Below are 23,531 nucleotides of genomic sequence, written 5' to 3' on the forward strand. Positions count from 1 at the left end.
TTCAATGTATATTGAGTGATTTGCCTGCATGTATATATGGGTACCACATGTGTACTTGGTGCCCACAGAGGCCAGAAGAAGTCATCAGGTACCCTGCAACTGAAGTTATAGACAGTTACGAGCCTCTTTATAGGTGATAAGACCCAGATCTGGCTTCTCTGCAAGAGCAATAAGTACTCAACTGATGAACTATCTCTCTTTTTTGTAATCTTTTAAGATTTATTTATTTTATGTATATGAGTACACTGTACCTTTCTTCAGACACACCAGAAGAGGGCATGGGATCCCATTACAGATAGTTGTAAGTCACCATTTGGTTGCTGATAACTCAGGACTTCTGCAAGATTAGACAGCCACCATTGAGCCATCTCTCCAGCCTGATGAGCTATGTTTTTAGTCCCTTAATTTAACATTCTGTTTTAAAGCCCAGGCATGGTAGCACAAGCCTATAATCCCAGCACTCAGGAGACAGAAGCAAAGGCAGGTAGAGCTCTATGCATTTCAAGTCAGTCTGGTCTGCATAGTGAGTTCCACCATAGCCAGGGCTATGCAGAGAGATGTGGTCTATGTGCATGCTTGGTGTCTGCAGAGGTGAGAAGCATCCAAAGCCTTATTACTAATTTATTATTATTATTTTAAGACAGAGACTTACTCTGCCACATAGGCTAGCCTGCAACTCATTGTGTGCCCAGGCTGGCCTCAAACTCAAAAGCCATCCTTCTGCCTTAACCTCCCATGTGCTAGAATTATGGGTGTGAGCTACAACACCTGACTCGTCTAAGATCGTTAGGCAATCTTTACAAAATAATTCAGCTGCCTTTCTTCCTTCTCCTCCTACTTGAAAGGAAAATTCATTGAGCATTCTGCAAGGGCAGCAGGCTGAGCAGTAACTAAGGTTGCCTGCAGCCCACAAATGCTTCTTGATCGTAAATCCCTTCCTTCTCTGATCTATAGCAGGCTACAATGCTCAATAGCTCTCACCTCTCCCCAGGGCACTTGCAAATGAGGGGCTTCTGGAATCCAAGCTTAATTAACTTTTTGTAAATCCTTCTCCTCTCCTCTTTTCTTAATAGGGCACAGTGCTAATCTTTGTTCTAGTGCCCTTTGGTGTTGGCTGGCCTCTGCCTTTATGCACAAGGCCAGTGGTTTGGCTGGAGAGCACACTTGGCAGCATGAACCCCATTGCTCATGAGGTATAGGAGCAGGGGAAATGGCTCTCTGCTCCATTCACTCCAGGGAGCTTCAAGGAACCAAAGGTTCACAGTTCACATAGTGTCTGTATTTGCTTCAGCTGGGCTCTGAAAGTAAGATTTTTTTTTTTTTTTTTTTTTTTTTTTTTTTTGGCTTGCAGCAATTAATTTTAGTGAGGTGCAAAAGGACATGTCTCCTGTATTCCTCAGAGGTTCCCACTGAGTGTTTTAGGGTTTTTACTGCTGTGATGAAACACTGTGACCAAAAGCAGCTTGTGGAGGAAAGGATTTATGTCACACTTCCATGTAACAGTGTATCATCAAAAGCATTTATCTTACAAACTCAAACAAGGACAGGAACCTGGAGTCAGGAGTTGATGTGGAGGACATCCAGGTGGTGCTATTTATGGCTTTAAAACTATATATATACTGGGGCTGGAGAGATGGCTCAGCAGTTAAGAGCACTAACTGTTCTTCCAGAGGTCCTGAGTTCAATTCCCAGCAACCACATGGTGGCTCACAACCATCTGTAATGGGATCTGATGTCCTCTTCTGGTGTGTCTGAAGACAGCTACAGCATATAAAATAAAGTAAATAAAATATAAATAAATATAAAATAAGTAAATAAAATAAGTAAATAAAATGTTTTTAAAAAGGTATTGAACTCAAGTTGGAAGAGGCTAGTCCACTAGAAATGGAGGGCCGTGATCCAAGGAAACAGAGCAGCGGAGGAAGCTGATTATTGGTGGTCTGAGCATTGGAACCACTGATGATAGCTTAAGAGAACATTTTGAGAAATGGGGCACACTGACAGACTGTGTGGTAATAAGAGATTCCCAAATAAAACATTCCAGAGTCTTTGGTTTTGTGACCTGCTCTTGTGTTGAAGAGGTGGATGCTGCAATGTGTGCTTGGCCACACAGGGTTGATGGATGGACATGTGGTGGAACCAAAGAGAGCTGTTTCTAAGAGGATTCTGTAAAGCCTGGTGCCCATTTAACGGTGAAGAAAATTTTTGTTGGTGGTATTAAAGAGGATATAGAGGAACATAATCTGAGAGACTACTTTGAAAAGTATGCCAAGATTGAAACCATAGAAGTTATGGAAGACAGGAAGAGTGGGAAAGAGAGAGGATTTGTTTTTGTAACTTTTGATGATCATGACACAGTTGATAAAAGTGTTGTTCAGAAATACCACACTATTAATGGGCATAACTGTGAAGTGAAAAGAGCCCTTTATAAACAAGTGTTGCAGTCTGCTGGATCACAGAAAGGTAGTGGAGGTGGATCTGGCAACTTTATAGGCTGTGGAGTGTTGCAGACCACTCTGTCAATATTGGAACCCGCACTGCCAAAAGCCTTGGGGGCTAAACTGTTAGAGCCCGCACTGCCCCAAGCTTCTCTGGTCTGCGGGTCGGGGTTCAGCAAGAGAGAGTGTGAGGACCGATTCGAGGAATGGAGACCAGACAGAGTGTGATTCAATCCCGTTTATTCTTCAGTCTCTCTTCCTAGTCTAAGTCCCAAGTCTTGAGTTCCTAATCCCTAGTTCCTAGTCCCTAGTGCCTCCAAGTTCCAAGTTACTTCTTCCAAGTGCTAAGTGCCTAATGTCTAATTCTCTTTCCAAGTCTCGAGTGTCTAATCTCAAGTGCCTACTGTCTAATTCCAAGTTCTTCCTCCAAGTGCCAAGTGCCTAATACCTAATAATTTCTTCTGTTTGCCTCTCACCTTTTATATGTCTCACTTCTAAGCCATGCCTCTCAGTCACGCCCTTAAGTCACGCCCTTAAGTCTCGGCTCTAAATCACACCTTTAAGTCTCACACACCCAAGGGAAGATCCTGGGTATCTAAAACAAGATGTTATCAGAGTGTGCTCAGCTATTGTAGGCTGTTGTAATCAAGTCTCTTGTCAGGGTATATGGATCAAGATGGCTGCACGGATGATAACCACCTTCTGTCAGCTCCCCACAGTGGAGGAAACTTTGGTGGAAGAGGAGGCTATGGTGGTGGAGGTAGTGGCAGCAGGGGTAGTTATGGAGGTGGTGATGGTGGATATAATGGATTTGCAGGTGATGGTGACAACTATGGTGGTGGTTCTGGTTACAGTAGTAGAGGAGGTTATGGAGGTGGTGGACTGGGATATGGAAACCAAGGTGGTGGATGTGGTGGTGGAGGAGGATATGATGGTTACAATGAAGGAGGAAATTTTGGTGGAGGTAACTATGGTGGTGGTGGGAACTATAATGACTTTGGAAATTATAGTGGACAGCAGCAATCGAAGTATGGAGCCACGAAGAGCGGCAGTTTTGGTGGAAGAAGCTCAGGCAGTCCCTAGGGTGGTGGCTGTGGATCTGGAAGTGGAAGTGGTGGATATGGTAACAGAAGGTTTTAAAACAAGACAGAAATGGCTACATTCTTAGCAGGAGAGGGAGCAAGGAGTTGTCAGGAAAACTGCAGCTTATTTGAGACAATCGTCCCAAATGTGTTTAGAGGAACTGTAAAAACCTGCCACAGAAGGAACGATGATCCAGAGTCAGAAAAGTTACTGCAGCTTAGACAGGAAACCCTTCCTGTTCAGGACTGTCATAGCTACAGTTTGCAAAAGGTGCAGCTATTGATTAATGCAATGTAGTGTCCATTAAATGTACATTCCTGGGGGCGGGGGGGGGAAGTTGTGTTAACAAGGTAGCCATGCAGTTAATCAGCTAATTAATGCTGGGCTAATGTTGCCCTTAGCACAGTGGCCCCCAAACCATCCTTTCCCACCGTGCTCTTGATGATGTATAACAGCTATCTGTCTTAATTTGATAAAATCTCAACCCTCAACTGCATTCCTTTTTAATACTCTGTGGGCCTAACTCAGGGATATGGGCACACAGCATTTCTTTATGCTGTGCAGTCAAATATGGGATTTCAAGGACATGCCCATGTGACATTGGATCTAATTCTATTTGCTTTCTGATTTCTTGTCCTTTTTTTTTCACACCTCCCTCAAACAGTGTCTCGTGTAGCCCTTGCTATAGAGCTGCTAAAGAATGATGAACTTGAACTTCTGATCCTCTTGCCTCACTTCCTGTCTTAGGGATTTACTGCTGCAAACAGGCACCATGACCAAGGCATCTCTTATAAGGACAACATTTAATTGGGGCTGGCTTATAGGTTCAGAGGTTCAGTCCATTATCATCAAGGTGGGAGCATGGCAGTGTCCAGGCAGGCATGATGCAGGAGTTGCTGAGAGTTCTACATCTTCATCTGAAGGCTGCTAGGAGAAGACTGGCATCCTCAGGCAGCTAGGAGAAAACTCTCAAAGCCCACCCCAACTGTAACATACTTCCTCAACAAGACCACACCTCCCTGTGCCAAGCATATTCAAACCACCACATTCCACTGCCTAGTGTCCATAGGCTTGTTCAAACACGTGATTCTAGAGTACTATCTAAACATAGCATAATATAAAATACATTTAATCCAACTTCAAAGTCCCTTTAGTCTATAGCAGTCTCAATTATGTTAAAAGTCCAAAGTTCAAATTCTTTTCTGAGATTCATTCAATCACTTAACTGTAATCCCCTGTAAAGTCAAAATCAAAAAAACAGATCACATACCTTAAACATCACATACCATTCCGAAATGTCATTGTGAGTAAATCCTGGAACAAACAAGACTAAAAAGCAGCTGGGCAAACTTGAAACTCTGTATCTGCATGTCTGACGTGAAAGTCTTCTTCAGATCTCCAACTCCTTTGTTGACTGCAACACAATTCTCTTTTGCTGGTTCCACTCCTTGTTTGCAGCTTTCCTCGCAGATATCCCATGGCTCTGGCATCTTTAACATCTTGGTGTCTCCAAAGGCAACTTTGACATTACATCTTCTTGTTCCAATGTCTGGAATCTACACACGATCTTGTGGACTCTTCCAAAGGGCTTGGGTCACATCTCCAGCTCTGTCCTCTGTAGTACTCTAGACTCTGGTTGGTTTCACTCCACTGCTGCTGCAGTTCTTGGTGATCACCCCATGGTACTAGAATCTCTAGTGTACTGGGGTCTTCTGCTGCAACTAGGCTTCACCAACAGCCTCTCATAGGATCTCATAGGCATAGTTGAGGTGCCAAGCCTCAAATTCTTTGCATGACCCCATCAGTCCTGGGCCACCAACTGCAACTGAGGCTGCACCTTCACAATGGCCTTCCATGGCATCTCACAGTGCCAAGCCTCAGCTGCTCTCCATGACCCCTTTCATACCTTTAAAACCAGTACCACCTGGGTGATTCTTACACATTATCAAGTCCAGGTGCAGCATGAGGCACAACTTTGGCTATTTCTGGAACAGTTTCTTTGTGTTCTCAAAAAACACTTCCCAGAAGATTTCACCTCAGTGATGGTGGTCTTTTCTTAATCACCACTGATTCTTAGCTATAGCTAACCAGCATCAATTGTCCCAGTAGTCCCTTCTTTTTTTGACTCTAAAGCCAGAGCCACATGGCTATGCTGCTGAGTTCTGCTTCTTGCAGCAGCTGGAATATGACCCCCTGATTCTGTTATTACCAGCTTTCTTCACTGCCTGAGCTTGGCTGTCCTGGAACTTGCTCTGTAGATTGATCTTGAACTCAGATCTGTATGGCTCTGTCTCCTGATTGCTGGGATCAATGGAGTGTATCATCATGCCTGGACTTAAGTTTTTCTCTGCTTGGAACTCACTCTATACCAGGCTGGTCTTGAACTCAGAGATCTGCTTGCTTCTGTTATCTGGAATTAAAAATGTGTATCACCATGCTTGGACTTAAGCTTAGCTTTCCTTTTTCTTTCATCCCCCAACATAGTATTTTATTAATTATTTGGGAATTTCATACAGTACATCCAGTCCCACTTGCTTCCCATTCCTTCTTTCCATCTTTGAACCCCCTGCAAAAACAAAAATTTTAAAAACAAAAACCAAATCCAATTTGTATTGCTCATATAACTCACTGGAGCATGGTCAAACTCCTAGTAGCCAGCCCCTTAAAGATAACTGAGTCCGGGCTGGAGAGATGGCTTAGTGCCTAAGAGCACTGACTGTTCTTCCTAAAGGTCCTGAGTTCAATTTCCAGCAACCAGGAGGGCATCGGATCCCATTACAGATAGTTGTGAGCCACCATGTGATTGCTGGGAATTGAACTCAGGACCTCTATCTGGAAGAGCAGTCAGTGCTCTTAACCACTGAGCCATCTCTCCAACCCTTATTTTTATTGTATACAGTCTGAAGGCCAGACAACATCCTTATAAGCTATTCAGTGTCCCTCAGGAGACATCCATGTTTTGTTTGTTTTGATTTTTGATTGACTTATTTATTTCATGTATGTAAGTACATTGTAGCTGTTCTCACACATACCAGAAGACAACATCAGATCCCATTACAGATGGTTGCAGGCCACCATGTGGTTGCTGGGAATTGAACTCAGGACCTGTGGAAAAGCAGCCTTCTTGTGTTGATTTTTGAGACAGGGTTTGTCTGTGTAGCTCTGGCTATCCTGGAACTTGGCTAACTCCAAAATCAGATTTCTGTTTACTCTGTCCTGAGCACACTGAGTTTCAAGACCTGTGCCACCATACCTGACAATTACCATTTTTTTTTGACCTGCCAATTAAGCTGTAGTCTGTCTGACCAGCAAGCTCTGATGATCTACTTTTCTCTGCCTCTCCAGAGTCGGGATTATAAGCATATTCCCCATGCCCAGTTTTTTAAAAATGGGATTCTAGAGCTCAAACTCAAGTCTTCATGACAGCAAGCATTTTACTGCCTGAGCTGTCTAGCCCCTGGCTTTTACCACTTTATAACAGATATACCTACATCTGGTAGACTGGCATTTCTTAGTAAACCAGTCTTCCCCATTCCCCTCTTCTCGAGAGGGATTGTATTAGTTATGTTTATGTTGCTGTGATAAAATACAATGGCCAAGGCAGCTTATAGAAGATAGAGTTTACTTGGGGCTATGCTTCCAGAGGGATAAGAACAATAAAAACGCATCATGGTTGTTAGGCTAGGAAGAGTCATAGCAACAATTAGTAGCCGTGATGGCAGAAGCAGGAATCTGAGCAATTACAGTTTCAACCTCAAACATGAAAACAGAGTGCAAACTGGAAATAGGAGTAGGTTGTGAGTTCTCACCGCCTCCCCACCCGCCCCCAATGACGTACTTCCTCCAGCCAGCCCATATTCCATAAACCTCTCAAACAGCCTCCCACCACTGGGGTCCAAGTGTTCAAATGCTTGGGCATATGAGGGACATTTCTCATTTAAGCTACCACTGGGATCAAACCCAGGAATCTGTCCCTGGTGGGCAAGCACGATACCACTCAGCTACATCCCCAGCCCTCTACTGATATTTTCAAAATGGCTACTGCATGATTTGCAAAATAAATTGATAGGGAGAACATCCATTTGAGATACAAGATATACCGATGACTTTAAATGTAACCGAATACCAAACATATCACTGATAGGAAGTTAGATCCTACATTGGAATTCCCTGTTTAAAAAATCAATTACTGTTGCTGGGAATGGTGGTAGAGGGCTTTAATCCCAGCCCTTGAGAGGCAGAAGCTGGTGGATTTCTCTGAGTTTGAGGCCAGCCTGGTTTGCAGAGTGAATCCAGATCAGCCAGGGCTCTGTTACACACTATTTTGAAAAAACTAAAACCAAAACCAAATCAACCAACCAATCAAACAAACTACTACTACTATTTATTTGTTTACACTTTAGGCTTGAGGGATTGCTTAGTGGCAGAACACATGCCTACCTTGTATAAAGTTCTGGGTTTAATCCTGGGTATTGCAAAAGAAAAGAGGAGGAGAAGGGGGACGGATAGAATAGGAGGAATAGGAGGAGGAGACAGAGGAGAAGAAAGGGGGTTGGAGACAAAGGAAGGAGGGAAGATGAGGAGGAAAAGTGCTATTACTTGACAATTGTCAGTGTATGAACTGATGTATATCCATCATTATCTTGAAGGGGGCACCCAGACATGGATGCTTGATCCCCAGGTGACTCAATACCAAGCCCTGCTTCTGAACCAACACTGCACTTGGTTCAACAAGATATCAGCCCTCAATCCCGGGAAAAAATGACCCTGCAGAACCCCTGAATGACTGTCTTGACCTGGTCCAGTCTATCAGGCCTGATCTCACTGATGTCCCCTTGGTAACACCAGATGGGTGTATTGTTCACAGATGGGAGCAGTTTTATCCAAGGCAGGATCAGGTACACAGGAGCTGTGATGGTGACCCAAGTAAGACTATCTGAGGACAATCTTTAAGCAGGGAAACCGTGACCCAAGTAAGACTATCTGAGCACAATCTTTAAGCAGGGAAACCTTAGCTTAATAAGCTGAGCTTTAAGCTTTGATTCCTCTGGGAGAAAGACAAGACTATGCCATACACATTGATTGTCTACTTGCTTTCACCATGGCTTACTTATTGTCTATGAGGCTCTATACATGGAAAGAGGACTGCTAACCTTAGCAGGAAAAGAAATAAAACTGAGAAGAAATCTTTTTTTTGTTTTGTTTTGTTTTGTTTTGTTTTTTCCAGACAGGGTTTCTCTGTATAGCCCTGGCTGTCCTGGAACTCATTCTGTAGACCAGGCTGGCCTCGAACTCAGAAACCCACCTGCCTCTGCCTCCCAAGTGCTGGGATTAAAGGCGTGCGCCACCACCGCCCGGCCAGAGAAGAAATCTTAACCCTATTGGAAGCTATCTGGCTACCCAAGAAGATACTCCATTGCAAAGGACATCAAAAAGGAGATTCCCCCAAAGCCAGAGGTAACAGAGTGGCTAACTTGGCCACCTGGGAAGTGGCCCTGGAAACAGTGGGACCTCTCCAAGTCTTGGTAGACCAGCTGGAACCCAGCTTACTGGACCACCCAAAGTAACACCACCCCAGGTGGAAGTAACAGAGCAGAACAAGAACTGCCCACACAAGCTAAGCAAGGTTTGCAGATGTTGCCAGACAGCTAGGCTAAGAAGGCAACTTGTTACAGTCCTCCATCGAGCCATCCACCTAGGGACCACAGAGCCTGCTGATCTCCTCAAGGTCGGGTATGATGCTCCAAAATTGGAAAGACTGATTAATGGCACCACTTTTAGATGTACCACCTGTGCTCAGATAAACCCCAAAACGGTGTAAGATCCCACATGCATCCAGGCTCCAGGAAGTAGGCCTGGGGAACATTGGGAGTTGGACTTCACTGAAATTAGGCCTACTGGTTTTGACTATAAGCATTTGCTGGTCTTTGTAGACACTTTCTCAGGTTGAGTGGAAGCCTGCCCCACCCAAACAAAGCCTGTCCCAATAGGTGGTAAGACACTTGTTCAGGAAATAATTCCTAGATTTGGACTGCCCCTAAATTTGAGGTCTGACAATGGCCTGGCCTTCATGGTCAAAATGTCTAAAAATTTGACAAAAGTATTAAATATTAATTCAAAATTAAACTGTGCAAGTAGGCCACAAGATTATGCCAGGTAAAAGGGATGACTAAAACTCTCAGGGAGACTCTGATGAAATTGGACCTGGAAAATGGCAAAAATTGGGCTAACCTCTTCCCCTTTGACATGCTCAGGGCTCGGTGTCCTTTTATTTTTTTCCCCTTATTTCCTTATTTATTTATTTATTTATTTATTTATTTATTTATTTATTTAATGTACATGCATGGTCCATCTGCATATACACCTACATGCCAGAAGAGGCATCAGATCCCAGTATACATGATTGTGAACCACCATGTGGTTGCTGGGAATTGAACTCAAGTACCTCTGAAAGAGCAGCAGACAGTGCTCTTAACAGTTGAGCCTTCTCTCCAGCCCCTCAGTATATTTCCTACCGGGAGAGAATTGCTCCTTTTGAAATTATGTTTGGGAGACCACCTCCAAACTCCTCCACATGCTGAGGTATTCTCCTGACAAAAATATCTAATTACTCTCTTCTCAAGCTCTTGCAGGCCTTGCAGGAAGCTTGCTAGACCATTGACTGGATGGTGAAGGGAATCCTGCCATCCTCCACTTCTGACCCACCCACCAGTTCCAGCCAGGAGACTTGGTTTGGATAAAGAGGATCCCTACCCGGGCTCTGGAACCAGCCTGGAAGGGACTCTACTCAGCTATCCTCACTACCTCAACTGCTGTGGAAGTGGCTGGTGTTGCCCCCTGGATTCATCACTTCCAACTAAAGAAGGCTGCTAAGGACTATGAAAGACAGACCATTGATTGGGCTTCAGACTGTTAAAGATAAGACAGACTTGAAATCATTAACCTAGAATACTATGCCTTTGCTTTTCCTTTCTCTTTGTTGGAGACAGGCACCTACAACCTTCACTGTCCCCCTATCTGGACTTGGGAATTAAGAGTAACAGACATAGAGAAGGACGTAGTCACCTGACTACAAATGAGCATCCATAATCCATATAAATCCATATAATCCACTTTTAAAGATGTGGGCATAAAAGGGACAGTTGTAGGGACTTATCTTTTGAGAGAAAAAATACAGTCTCTGTTTATCTGGCCCCATGGCTGACCACCTTACTATCAAGCACTGGCTGGACCATTAATTAATTAATTAATTAATTAATTAATTCTTATCCTGTTTGGACTCACAGTAGGACCCTAGATCTTTAACTTTATGGCCAACATCAAACAGAAAATAAGTTTAGTTAAACTACTGGTCCTTAGGACCAGCTATGCTCCCTCTAGAACAGGTAACAGGGAAACACAGTGCAAAGTTTCTTCCATCTTGGATTTTTTTAAAAAGAATTTTTAAAAAGATTTATTTAATTGTATCTACAGTGTTCTGCCTGCATGTATATTTGCATGCTAGAAGAGGGTGCCAGATCTCATTCTAGATGTGTGTGAGTCCCCTTGCATTTGCTGGGAATTGAACTCAGGAGTACTCCCAACCTCTGAGTGATCTCTTCTCCTGTCATCTTGAATTCCTACTGAGGCCATTTTAGGTTTAACTAGTATTCCATCTCCTTGATTGGAACCTGTGTGGAAAATTACCTAACTTTATTCTAGTAACCCAAGGCCAAGATGACCCAGCTAACTTATCTCAGCTTCTGCTAAACTGCTTGCTTGCACAAAATCTTGGCAGGGAGATAACATGATAGTGGTTTTTTCTTTAAAAATCTGTCACTCTAAAAACTTGGTACCACTCTTGGGCCACCCAATAGCTGTGTGTAGTCCCAGCTGGCTGGAATAAAGACTTTCAGTTGGGTATAGACTGTGTCTGAGTGGTCTTCTCCAGTGTAACAATACAGTGATAAACAGAGGGCTCAGTAGGACTAACAAGTTTTATGGGTGCTGCCATAGTTGGTTTTTACCACATGGCTTCCTTAACCAAGATGGTGGTGAAGTCACATAGTATGCCATCTATTGTAACCTGAGCTCATCAGAAACACACCCTTTTTTTCTTTTTTCATTTTCTTTCTTTCTTTCTTTCTTTCTTTCTTTCTTTCTTTCTTCCTTTTGTTCTTTCTTAAGATTTGTTTATTTATTATGTATATAGTGTTCTGCTTGCATATGTGTCTGCATGTCAGAAGAGGGTACCAGATCTCATCACAGATGGTTGTGAGCCACCATGTGGTTGCTGGGAACTGAACTCAGGACCTCTGGAAGAGCAGTCAGTGCTCTCAACCTCTGAGCCATCTCTTCAGCCCTCTTTTTTATTTTAAAAAGATTTATTTATTTTATTTATATGAGTACACTGTAGCTATCTTCGGACACACCAGAGGAGGGCATCAGATCCCATTACAGATGGTTGTGAGCCACCATTTAGTTGCTGGGAATTGAACTCAGGACCTCTGGAAGAGCAGTCAGTGCTCTTAATTGCTGAGCTGTCGTCTCTCCAGCCTTCCTTTTTTTTTTTTTTTTTTTTTTTTCTTTTTAAAAATATTTTCCTAAACAGGAGTTGAAACCAAGATACATACAAGCATGCTGTAGTAAATTAAGATTACTTAAGTATAGATTTTTAAACTATTCCATGGTGGTTTTGTTTTGATTTTTGAGACAGGGTTTCTCTGTGTGGATGTAGCTGTCCTAGAGCTCACTCTGTAGATTTGGCATGCCTCGAACTCTGCCTCCCAAGTACTGAGCTTAAAGGTGTTTGCCACTGCCTTGAAGCACTTTCTGTTACAAGTTGTTTTGTTTTTTAAAGATTGATTTATTTTATTTATATGAGTACATTGTGGAGCTGCCTTTGGACACACCAGAAGAAGGTATCAGATCCCATTACAGATGGTTGTGAGCCACCATGTGGATGTTGGGAATTGAACTCAGGACGTCTGGAAGAGCAGTCAGTGCTCTTAATCACTAAGCCATCTCTCCAGCCTTCCTTTTTTTTTTTCAAAAATATTTTCCCTCCTCTCTTATAAGTTTTAAGCTAACGTTTTGTTACAGATTCTATAGATTTTTTTAAACTACATCCATTAAATTTACATATCCTGAGATACAGAAAGTATACAGTGATCTTACTAATCTTGAGGCAAAGTTTATACTTTGAAGTGATATCTATTCAAGTCTTTTGCATTTATCCAGTGCTGGACACGAGGTATAGTGCATTGTGTGTAAATATTAGGCAAGTATTCTACTGCCAAGCTATAGCCCTTCCCCCTTTGTGTTCAGTCGATCAGTCTTTCTAGTAAGCAGAAACCTTTAAGCTTGTTTACACAATGACAATCCTTCTGTTTACCTAGCCAAAGTCCTTCTCTTTAGGACAGTATCAGCAGCACCGCCATTTTGGGGCACTTTGGACCCTGACACCTTCCTCCAGCTAGTACTTATCTTTCTAGTTTGGGGAGGTTGGATAGGTGGAATTTTATTTTATTTTATTTTATTCATTTATTTTTTTGAAATGGTCTCTGCACTATGTAGACTGTCCTAAAATTCACTATGTAGACAAGGCTGGCCTTGAACTCACTTCTCCCTTAGAGCTGGGATTAAAATGCCCTGCCCCTGTTATAAATTCTGATTATGATATAATTGGTAAAATTATTCTTCAGAAGTACCACACATTTTCTTGAGGTGGGGCTTGAAGTAGCCTTGACTAATCTTAACCAAAATTCCTATGCAGGGGGCTAGAGAGCCAGCTCAGAGGTTAAGAGCACTGGCTGTTCTTCCTAAGGTCCTGAGTTAAAGTCACAGCAACCACATGGTGGCTCACAACCAACTATAATGAGATCTGGTGTCTTCCTCTATAAGTAGAACACTGTATACATAGTAAATAAATAAAGAAAGAAATAAATCTTTTTAAAAAATCCCTATGTATTAGAGGATGACCTAGAACTTCTGATTCTCCTACCTCCACCTTCCTAGTGCTGGGAATTAGCTCTGCCAGGCTGTATATGTGAGTATATGAAGCTCAGGCTTCATAGGTGCTGGGTAAGCACTCGATTAACAAAGCTACATTCCTAACCCAAATTATACTATTTATTATTATTATTATTATTATTATTATTATTATTATTGTAGTAGTAATAGTATATATAGCCCTGGCTGTCCTGGAACTTACTACGTAGACCAGGCTAGCCTACAACTCACAGAGATCCACTTGCTCCTACCTCCTAAGTGCTGGGATAAAAGATGTGAGCTACCCTGACCAGCTATTATATCACATTATTAATATATAATGATAAGTGAAGATTCTCTGTTCCTAAAGAAGTGACTTAGTCTGTAGGATCACAAAGAGGTTGTAAAGGTGGCTGTGACATTTTATGGTCTGTGAAAGAAGAGGCAGAGGCAGTAATTTGGTTGTGGCGGAAACTTTGGTAGAAAAGGAGGCCACGGTGGGGAAGCTGGTAACAACAGATCGGTGTGGAGGTGACGCTCGCCACCATGGCAGTCTTGAGGCGTGAACGTCGTGCTGCGGTTCTGGTTCTAGAAGAAGGACCGGGCTATAGAGATCATAGTGGTGGTGACGGGGGAGGGGAAGTCTGGCAGTGCTAGCAATGTATGTAACTGTAATGATTTTGGAAATTATAGCAGACAACTGGGATTCAATTATGGACCCTGAATGGGGTGCCACTCCCTATGGTGGGTGTTATCCAGTTGGCGGAGGAGATAACAGGTTTTTTAAAAACATATTTTCTTGGAGCTAGAGAGGTGATTTGGTGGTTAAGAACACTGGATTATTTATTCTTCTAGAGGTTCCAAGTTCAAGTTCCAGCAATCCTGTGGTGGCTTACAACCACCTATAAGGGGATCTCATACTCTCTGCCGGTGTGCAGGCATACACACAGACAAAGCACTCATGTAAAATAAAGAAATAAACCTTTAAAAATATTTTCTTAGCTAGACACTGATGGTGGTGATCACCGTTGATCCCAGCATTCAGAAGGCAGAGGCAAGCAAATTTCTGTGAGTTCAAGGCCAGCCTGGGCAAGGTTCAGTACAGCCAGGGCTATACGAGAAACCCTGTCTCAAAAAACCACTTTTTTTCCTTGAACATTTTATTATTACTAGTAAATTTTAAGGTTTATTATTATTATTACTATTATTATTATTAGTATTAGTAGTAATGGTAGTATTTGTGTGTGTGTGTGTTGGGTGGGGGGCTTGTGGCATTTCAAATCCACTGGGAGAAACCAAATACTTAGGCTCAAGTCAAACTTAGATTAAATGTATTTATTTTTTTTTTTTTTTTTTTTTTTTTTTGGTTTTTCGAGACAGGGTTTCTCTGTATAGCCTTGGCTGACCTGGAACTCACTCGGTAGACCAGAGACCAGGCTGGCCTCGAACTCAGAAATCCGCCTGCCTCTGCCTCCCAAGTGCTGGGATTAAAGGCGTGCGCCACCACCGCCCGGCTTAAATGTATTTATTCTTACAGCCAGCAGAAGGGCGGTAGCCTTAGAGCCAAACAGCGGTGCAGGAGGGGGCTTAAGGTAATCAGAAAGATCTGATCAGCAGAGATAAAAGTATGTATTACAAACTCCATAGAATCCTCAGCTGAGCAGAAAAATCGTTTTACTCCCCCCAGTTGTTTCTTATTTTCCCACTACATAGTAATCAAAAGACCATTTCATCCGTTTCCCAAAAGGGTAAGTAAGCTTTTCAGGAGCAAAGGCAGCTGTTAATACATCATAGCCCGTCATCCTATTATCTACCTGCAGGCCACTAAATCTCCCAGGCATTCCAGAGCAAAAGGTGAAAGGCCCTTAAGGGGCTTCCCAGGGGATCTGTGTAGATTATTACTTAGGTCTGAGCCCTCTAATGACTGGACTAGAGCAGTTCATTTATGGGCAGGCAAGAACACAGTGCCATCAGGTTAGGGCTGGCTCTCACGTTCTCATGTATGAGTGTTTTGCCCGCATGGATGCCTGTGCACTACCTTTGTGGAGTGTATGCAGAGGAGGGGTTGGATCTACTGGAACTAGAGTTACAGATGGTTACACGGTGAGCCACCATGTGGTTTCTGGGACTTAAACCTGGGTCCTTTGGAAGAGCAGACAGTACTCTTAACTGCTGAGCCATCTCTCTCCAGTCCCCCCTGCACAGCAGAAAGTTCTGAAGAGCTGAAGAGGGTCGGAACTGGTAGTGGAAGACAGAGGAAGATGATGCCAGGAAGCGGAAGGTTACTCTGAGACACTTGTGAATACATGAGAGCTGTTTTTTTCCTCAACCTTTCTGATGCTGCGACTCTTTAATACAGTCCCTCGTTGTGGTGACCCCCAACCATAAAATTATTTCATTGCTACTTCATAACTGTAATTTTGCTACTGTTATGGATTGTAATGTAAATATTGGATATACAGGATATCTGGTATTTGACCCCTGTGAAAGGGTCATTTGCCTTCCCCACAAGAGTCACGACCCACTGGTTGAGAACCACTGTATTAGAGGAACTTTAAAAATCAGCCACAGAAGAAATTTTGATTAATGCAATCTACTGACAATTAGATACAAATTCCAGAGGCTTTTCTTTCTTGTATTTCTTTAAAAAACAAAAACTATTATTAGGTGTATTACCCTATAAAGTGTGGTAGTGGGAACAGAAACAGAAGTTAAGACACTTTTACATGCTCTGGCACCTTGTGCTTGTAACTACAGTACTTAAGAGCCTAGGGCAGAGGCTAGTGCAATGGCTCAGTGGTTAAGAGCACTGGTTACTTTTCCAGAGGTCCTGAGTTCATATTCCCAGCAAACATATGATGGCTCAAAACCATCTGTAATGGGATCTGATGCCCTCTTCTGGCCTGTGGATGTATATGCAGCAGAACACTCATACATTAAATAAGTAAAATAAAATAAAATGAGGCTGAGGCAGGAGGATTCATAGTCTCAGGACAGTGTTAGGTGTTCAGTGAGACCATGATACCTCTCCCTTCCACATACAGAAACAAAACAAAGATCAAAGAATGTTTTCCTTTTCAACTGGTATGGTGTCCCACGCCTTTAGTTCCTGCACTCAGAAGGCAGGGCCAGGCAGATCTCTTGAGTTTGAGGCCAGCTTGGTCTATGTAGTGAGTCCCAGGATAGTTAGAGCTACATAGTGAGACCCTAAATCAAAACAAACCACAAAAAGAATGTTTACCTTTTCCGTGTTTTTGTGGTTCAGTTTTCCACATTTTAGTACAGAATTCTCCTTAAGATTTATTTGTGGGAACTGGAGAGATGGCTCAGCGGTTAAGAGCAGTGACTGCTCTTCAAGAGGTCCTGAGTTCAATTCCCAGAAACCACATGGTGGCTCACAACCATCTGTAATGGGATCTGATGGCCCCTTCTGGTGTATCTGAAGACACAGCTACAGTGTACTCACATACATAAAAGAAATAAATGTTTAAAAAAAAAGATTTATTTATGTGGATATTTTATCTGCGTGTAATATACATCTGTACACCAGACAAGGCCATCTGGTTTCATGAGACTACAGTTAGAGATGGTTGTGAGTCACAGCGTGGGTGCTGGGGATTGAACTCAAGACCTCTGGAGTTCAATTAAAAATAAATAAATATTTATTTATTTAAATTTAATGAAAAGTAAAAAGAAGACGGGTGATCTAGCTCAGCGGTAGCCTGAGTTCTGGAGGAGCAGTCAGTGCTCTTAACCGCTGAGCTGCCAGTAAATGCTTTTAAATGCTGAGTGTATCTTCAGCGCACCCCACCCCTCATCCTTTCTTAGACAAAATCGGGATATGGAGCCCTGGCTAACATAGAAAACTCTACATAGACCATCCTGTCTTCCAACTCACAGTGACACAATTGCCTCCCAAGTATTGGGCTTAAAAGGCCTGTACCACCATGCCTGGCTCAGCCCCTGCTTTTTGGCTATACAGAATGCCACTACATTTTGTAGCACAGACTGACCTTGAACTTTTTTTTTCATCTTTTTAAAAAAATCTTTTTATTTATATGGATACACTGTAGCTGTCTTCAGACACACCAGAAAAGGGCATTGGGTCCCATTACAGATGACTATGAGCCACCGTGTGGTTGCTGGGAATTGAACTCAGGACCTTTAGGAAGAGCAGTCAGTGTCCGTAACAGCTGAGCCATCTCTCCAACCCTGGCCTTGAAGTTTTAATCTACCTACTTGAGCCTGGTCCAGTTCCTTTGTATCTTTACAAATACATTTATTTATTTGTTTGTTTATTTATTTATCTATTTATTTATTTAATGTGTGTGTGTGCGTGTGTGTACAGAGCCTAGCAAAAATAATCTCTTTTCACCAGGTAGACAGTTTTGGGGCGCTTAGTTCATGTTAATGACATCTGTGTTCTTGCCTACTGAAACACTGTGGGAGCATGCTCATCCTGCATTTCCAGATTAGACTGTGGCTGTCTGAGCAGAGTTGGCGAGAATGAGAACCCTGGTGGAACTTCCCTGGGTGACTCTGGTACAGTTGTTGGTGACCTGACTTGCCTTCACATGGCTAATGAGGAAAAAGATAGAACACTTCAAAAAAAAAAAAAAAAAAAAGAAAGGAGAAGAGAGCAGAGGGGAGGGTAGGGTAGGGGAGAGGAGGAGAGGAGAGAACAAGGTCTTGAGTTGTTCTGAGACAGGCCCGAACCGATGACGTCCAGGATCAGGCCTCCAAGCACTACCAGGTCCAGCTTTATTTTTGTTCTTTTAGGTAACAGGCATTCTAACTGACTTTTAGTTTATTTGAAGAGATATCTATTCAAGTCTTTTCCCTTGTTTTCCTCAGGTACTACATATAGGATGTAGTGCCTTGTGAATACCTGAGAAATATCCTTCCTTCCTTCTTTTCTTTCTTTTTTTTTTTTTCAAGACAGGGTTTCTCTGTGTAGCTCTGGTGGCCCTGGAACTGCTTCTGGAGACCAGGCTGGCCTTGGACTCAGAGAGCTCTACCTGCCTCTCTGCTTCTCGAATGCTGGGATCAAAGATAGGCTTAGACTGGTATTCTCCTACCAAGCTATAGCCTTCCCCTCCCCAAATCTTTACTTGTTTTTTATTGCAGAATTGTAAGCTTTTGCTGTTTTTGCTTGTTTGGGTTTTTGTTTTGTTTTGAGGCAGTGTCTTACTGTGTAGCTGAGACTAGCTTAGGATCTGCTCCCTTCCTACCTCTACTTTCTTTCTCTTGACTCTTGATGTAGATCAGGCTGGCCTTGAACTCAGAGTTCCTCCTGCCTCTGCCACCCAAGTGTTGGGAGGAAAGGTGTGTGTGCTGCCGTGAAGGGCTTTGCCTCCACTTTCTTCGTGCTGTGATTATACTACAAACGCTGCAACTGGCTTTGTGTATATTCCCCATTTAGTCCAGACATCAGTCACATATAAAGACGGTTGTCTTCCACCTTTATACGAGCATGCTCCTGGCTAGTTGACAGTGTTGTGTATTAATGTTTGTAATTTTATATCTGTTAATGTTTTGCCTCCATGTGTGGCTGTGTGAGGGTGTCAGAACTTGGCGTCACAGACAATTGTGACTTGCCATGTGGGTGCTGAGATTTAACCCAGTCCTCCTCTGGAAGCACAGCCAGTGAGTGTGCTCTTAGCCACTAAGCCAGCTCTCCAATCCTGACAGTGGTGTTTTTTTTTTTTTTTTTTTTTTTATTATTATTCACAAAAGTTTAAATTTTAAGGAAGCTCAGTCTATCCATCTTTTCCTTTGACTGTGCTGCAGGCAATGTGTACAGTAAATCACCAAGAAATCAAATATTGTGACGTTTTTGCCCTTAGTTTTTCTTCTAAGAATTTTAGATTTTTTTTCTTAATTTTTTTTTCTTGTATGTGTAAGGGTGTATTGTCTACTTTGTGTCTGTGCACCACATAGAAGCCTGGCATTCACAGAGGTCAGAAGAAGGCATTAGATCCTTCAGGACTGAAGTTAGAGATAATTATGGGCTAACAGATGCATGCTGGGAACCAAACCTTGTCTCTCTGAAAAAGCAACCAATAAATACTCTTAACTACTGAGCCACCCCTCCAGCTCTTAATTAAAAAAAAAAAAAAATAAGTTTTATGCCAGGCTGTGGTGGCGCACGCCTTTAATCCCAGCACTTGGGAGGCAGAGGCAGGTGGATTTCTGAGTTTGAGGCCAGCCTGGTCCACAGAGTGAGTTCCAGGGCAGCCAGGGCTATACAGAGAAACCCTGTCTCAAAAAAAAATATATTTATTTTATGTGGATGAGTGTATTGTCTGCATGTGTGCCATGTGTACCACGTACACAGATCCTTGAATTACATGAAGTAAACCACCATGTAGGTGCTAGTCCCCTGCAAGAACAGTAAGGGCTCTTAACTGCTGAGCCATCTCTCTAGCCACATAGCTTAACCTTTCATGTTGAGGTCTTTTCCTTGCCTTACTTTTTGTACATGGAATAAAGTAAGGGTCCAACTTTCCCCGTTAGTCCCTGGGTGTCCTGTTTTCTAGTCACAGAGTTGAGGACTATTCTTTCCTCACCAAGTGCTCTTTACACCTTGGTCAAACGTCTTCTGACAAGGAGCTGGACACAATGGTGCAAGCTTGCAATCCCAGCACCTGGTAGGTAAAGGCATGAGGATCACAAGTTCAAAGTCAGCCTGGGCTATATAAGACCCTGTCTTTAAACATATAAGATTATCAGCTGGGTGTGTTCCATTTCATCGCAGTAGCATGTTGTCTTTTGAAAATCTGTTATTACCATGGAATAGTAAACTTTGAAATCTCTTTAGTCACTTCCTCACTGCGTTCCCCTTTAAAATATAGCTCATATGTATTTGTATATGTGTGTGCCTGTGTGAATTTCTGTGCACCCTGTGCATCTGCATGCCTACAGAGGGAAGAAGAAGTCGTCAGATCTGCCAGAGCTGGAGTTACAGGGGGTTGTCACCCACCACGTGGATGATGGGAATCGAACTCAGTTCTTATACAAGAGCAGTAAGTATACAAGGCCATTTCTCCAGCCACAGGCCTCCTTTTTATTATTAGTTTGAGACAAGATATCGTGCAGCTCAAGCTACCTTCCAACTTGCTATGTGGGTGAGATCAGCCTTAAACTCTGGATCCTCTTGCTTCTACCTCAAGTTCCTGCATTACAGGCTACCATGATTGGCTTTATTGATGATACTATAAACAATCTTGTTTTGTTGATTTCCTTCCTTTGGATTGTTTAACGTTAAGAAATAAAAATATAGGGGCTGGAGAGATGGCTTAGCAGTTAAGAGCACTGACTGCTCTTCCAGAGATCCTGAGTTCAACTCCCAGCAACCACATGGTGGCTCACAACCATCTGTAATGAGATCTGGCGCCCTCTTCTGGTGTGTCTGAAGACAGTGTACTCACATACATTAAACAGATAAATAAATCTTTAGATTTCCACTTATATAATTATGTTAAACTCTGAGATTGTTTTACATCTTCCTCTCTAGTTTGGATGGCCTTTCTTTTCTTTCTTTCTTTCTTTCTTTCTTTTTTTCTTTCTTTCTTCCTTTTTCTTTCTTTTCTCTCTTTCTTTCAAGTATAGAATAGAGTTTATTCAGGACATGGGGAAAGGAGTTGAGGGAGGGGGGAGAGAGAGAGAGAAAGAGAGAGAGAGAGGGAGGGAGGGAGGGAGAGGGAGGGAGAGGGAGGGAGAGAGAGAGAGAGAGAGAGAGAGAGAGAGAGAGAGAGAGAGAGAGAGAGAGGAGAGGCTGGCCATGAGCAGGTGGAGAGAGAGGAGGGAAGAGAATGGGGGGGGGAGTAGGAGTTGGATGGATTTTCTTTACTTTGCTTGCTCAGTGGCTCAGCCTCATAGTTCCATTGTTATGATGTATGAAAGCAGGTGTGTTTGTTAGGGAAAAAGTTTGGATTGGCTATGCATGTGTAGTGGTGCTTACCTCATATATGCAAGCTTTGATGCACTCCACAAACAAAAAAAAGAAAAAAAGTGCCAGGCAGTGGTGGGGAGCCATCTCTCCATCTACTTTTCTCTGTTTTTTTTTTTTTTTTTAGAATTATTTATTGCCGGGCAGTGGATTTCTGAGTTCAAAGCCAGCCTGGTCCACAGAGTGAGTTCCAGGGCAGCCAAGGCTATACAAAGAAACCCTGTCTCGAAAAAAACAAAACAAAACAAAACAAAAAGATTTATTTATTTTATTTTATTTTATGTACATGAGTACATTGTAGCTGTCTTCAGACATACCAGAAGAGGGCATCAGATCCCATTATAGATGGTTTTGAGCCACCATGTGGTTGCTGGGAATTGAACTCAGGACCAGGAGCCATGTCTCCAGTCGCGATTTGTTTTTATGTGAGTCTTTGCATGTATGTATGTTCACAATGTGCATGCCTAGAGTTCAAGGAGACCAGGTAAAGATATCAGATCCTCCAGAACAGGAGTTACTGATAATTGTGAGCTGCCATGTGGATACTGGAAACTAAACTCAAGTCCTCTGCAAGAAGAGCCAGTATTTTTAACTGCTGGGCCATCTCTCCAGCTCTTCAAACCAAAACTTCAAGTTGGTGTGGTAGTGTGGACCCTTAGTTCTAGCCCTCTGGAGGCAAAGGCAGGGGGAAGGTCAGTGTGTTGAGTCCCAGGTCAGCTAAATAGTAAGACCCTGTCTCAAAACACAAAAACAAAACAAAGAAAAAAACCAATACAAAACTTTCAAACACTGTTCTTGACAGAGCAAGTCTATAGTCTAGTCAATGGGTGGTAGTAGAACAGTATGTTCCAATGGGAAAAGTAAGAAATGTAGACATCTGTCAAAAAGCCGAAATTCTGATTCTTGTTTCTACATTTTCAAAATGAAGTCTATTTTTAGTATTTGAATCACTAATAAGTGATTGCCAAATGGTCATGAGTGTCCTTTTTTCCTTTTCTTTCTTTCTTTAGAGATTTATCATATATGAGTACACTGTCACTGTCTTCAGACACGTCAGAAGAGGGCATCAGATCCCATTATACATGGTTGTGAGCCTCTGGAAGAGCAGTCAGTCCTTTTAGCCACTGAGCCATCTCTCCAGCTTTTAGTGTCCTTTTATCTTTTATCTTTAAGTTAGGGTATCTTGATTTAGACCAGGCTGGCTTTGAACTCACAGAAATCGTCCATCCCCTGCCTCCTGATTGCTGTGACGGAAGGAGTGCGCCAATAAGCTTGTTTTTTTAAAAAAATTTTTTATTTTTATTTTATGCAGTGGTTTGCCTTAAGGTAGACCTGTGCATCATGTTCATGTAGTCACCAAGGAGGCCAGAAGGGGGCATCAGATCCTATGAAACTGGAGTTGTAAATCATCATGCTGGTGCTAGGATTAAACCCTTGTCCTTTGGAAAAGCAGCTAATGCCCTTCTCTCCAGCTCCATGAAAACCTTAATTTGGAAATAAGAATTTTTATTCCACTAAAATCAGTGTTGGTGTGGTTATTGTTACTATTTTAGGGAATAAAAATATCTGATGATTATTTAACTGGCTTGTAACATTTACTGCCACTTGGCCAGGCTATATCTTAACATTCCAAATGATCTTAACTTACCAGCACTGAATGTTTGTATCTTTAACATATAAGCACTAAACTTTTGTCTTATCCACTAAAACTTGAAGAACAAGGCTCATAGAAGCATAATGGTAGTCATTTTTTCCCCCTTTGAGATGGTGGTTTTTCTGTGTGTTCCTGGCTGTCTGGGAACTCATTCTGTAAGGCCTCAAATGTAAAGATTCAGTCTGGTTGTGGTCTAGCTAGTCCAATGATGACTCTCAACCAACCAAAAGTCCAAGAATCCAGTAGTTTTTCAGTCCCAAAGGCTGGGTATCTTAGCTGGTCTTCAGTATATGCCAGAATCCTGAAGAAGTAGGCTCCAATGTCATTGAAGGAGTGAACTTGCTAGTCAAAGGGAGGGCAAGCAGGCAAAGAGCAAGCACTTCCTTCTTCCCTGTCCTTCACGTAGGTGGCCATGAGAAAGGGTGGCCCAGATTTC

General features: G+C 42.5%; 1 pseudogene; it reads left to right on the forward strand.

Moving 5' to 3' along the window:
• The first annotated feature begins 1,172 nt into the window (after positions 1 to 1,172).
• Positions 1,173 to 3,521, forward strand: LOC117708654 (heterogeneous nuclear ribonucleoprotein A3 pseudogene; annotated as a pseudogene).
• Positions 3,522 to 23,531: the final 20,010 nt, after the last annotated feature.

This window comes from Arvicanthis niloticus, chromosome 5 (assembly GCF_011762505.2).
Source record: "Arvicanthis niloticus isolate mArvNil1 chromosome 5, mArvNil1.pat.X, whole genome shotgun sequence".
Lineage (NCBI taxonomy): Eukaryota > Metazoa > Chordata > Mammalia > Rodentia > Muridae > Arvicanthis > Arvicanthis niloticus.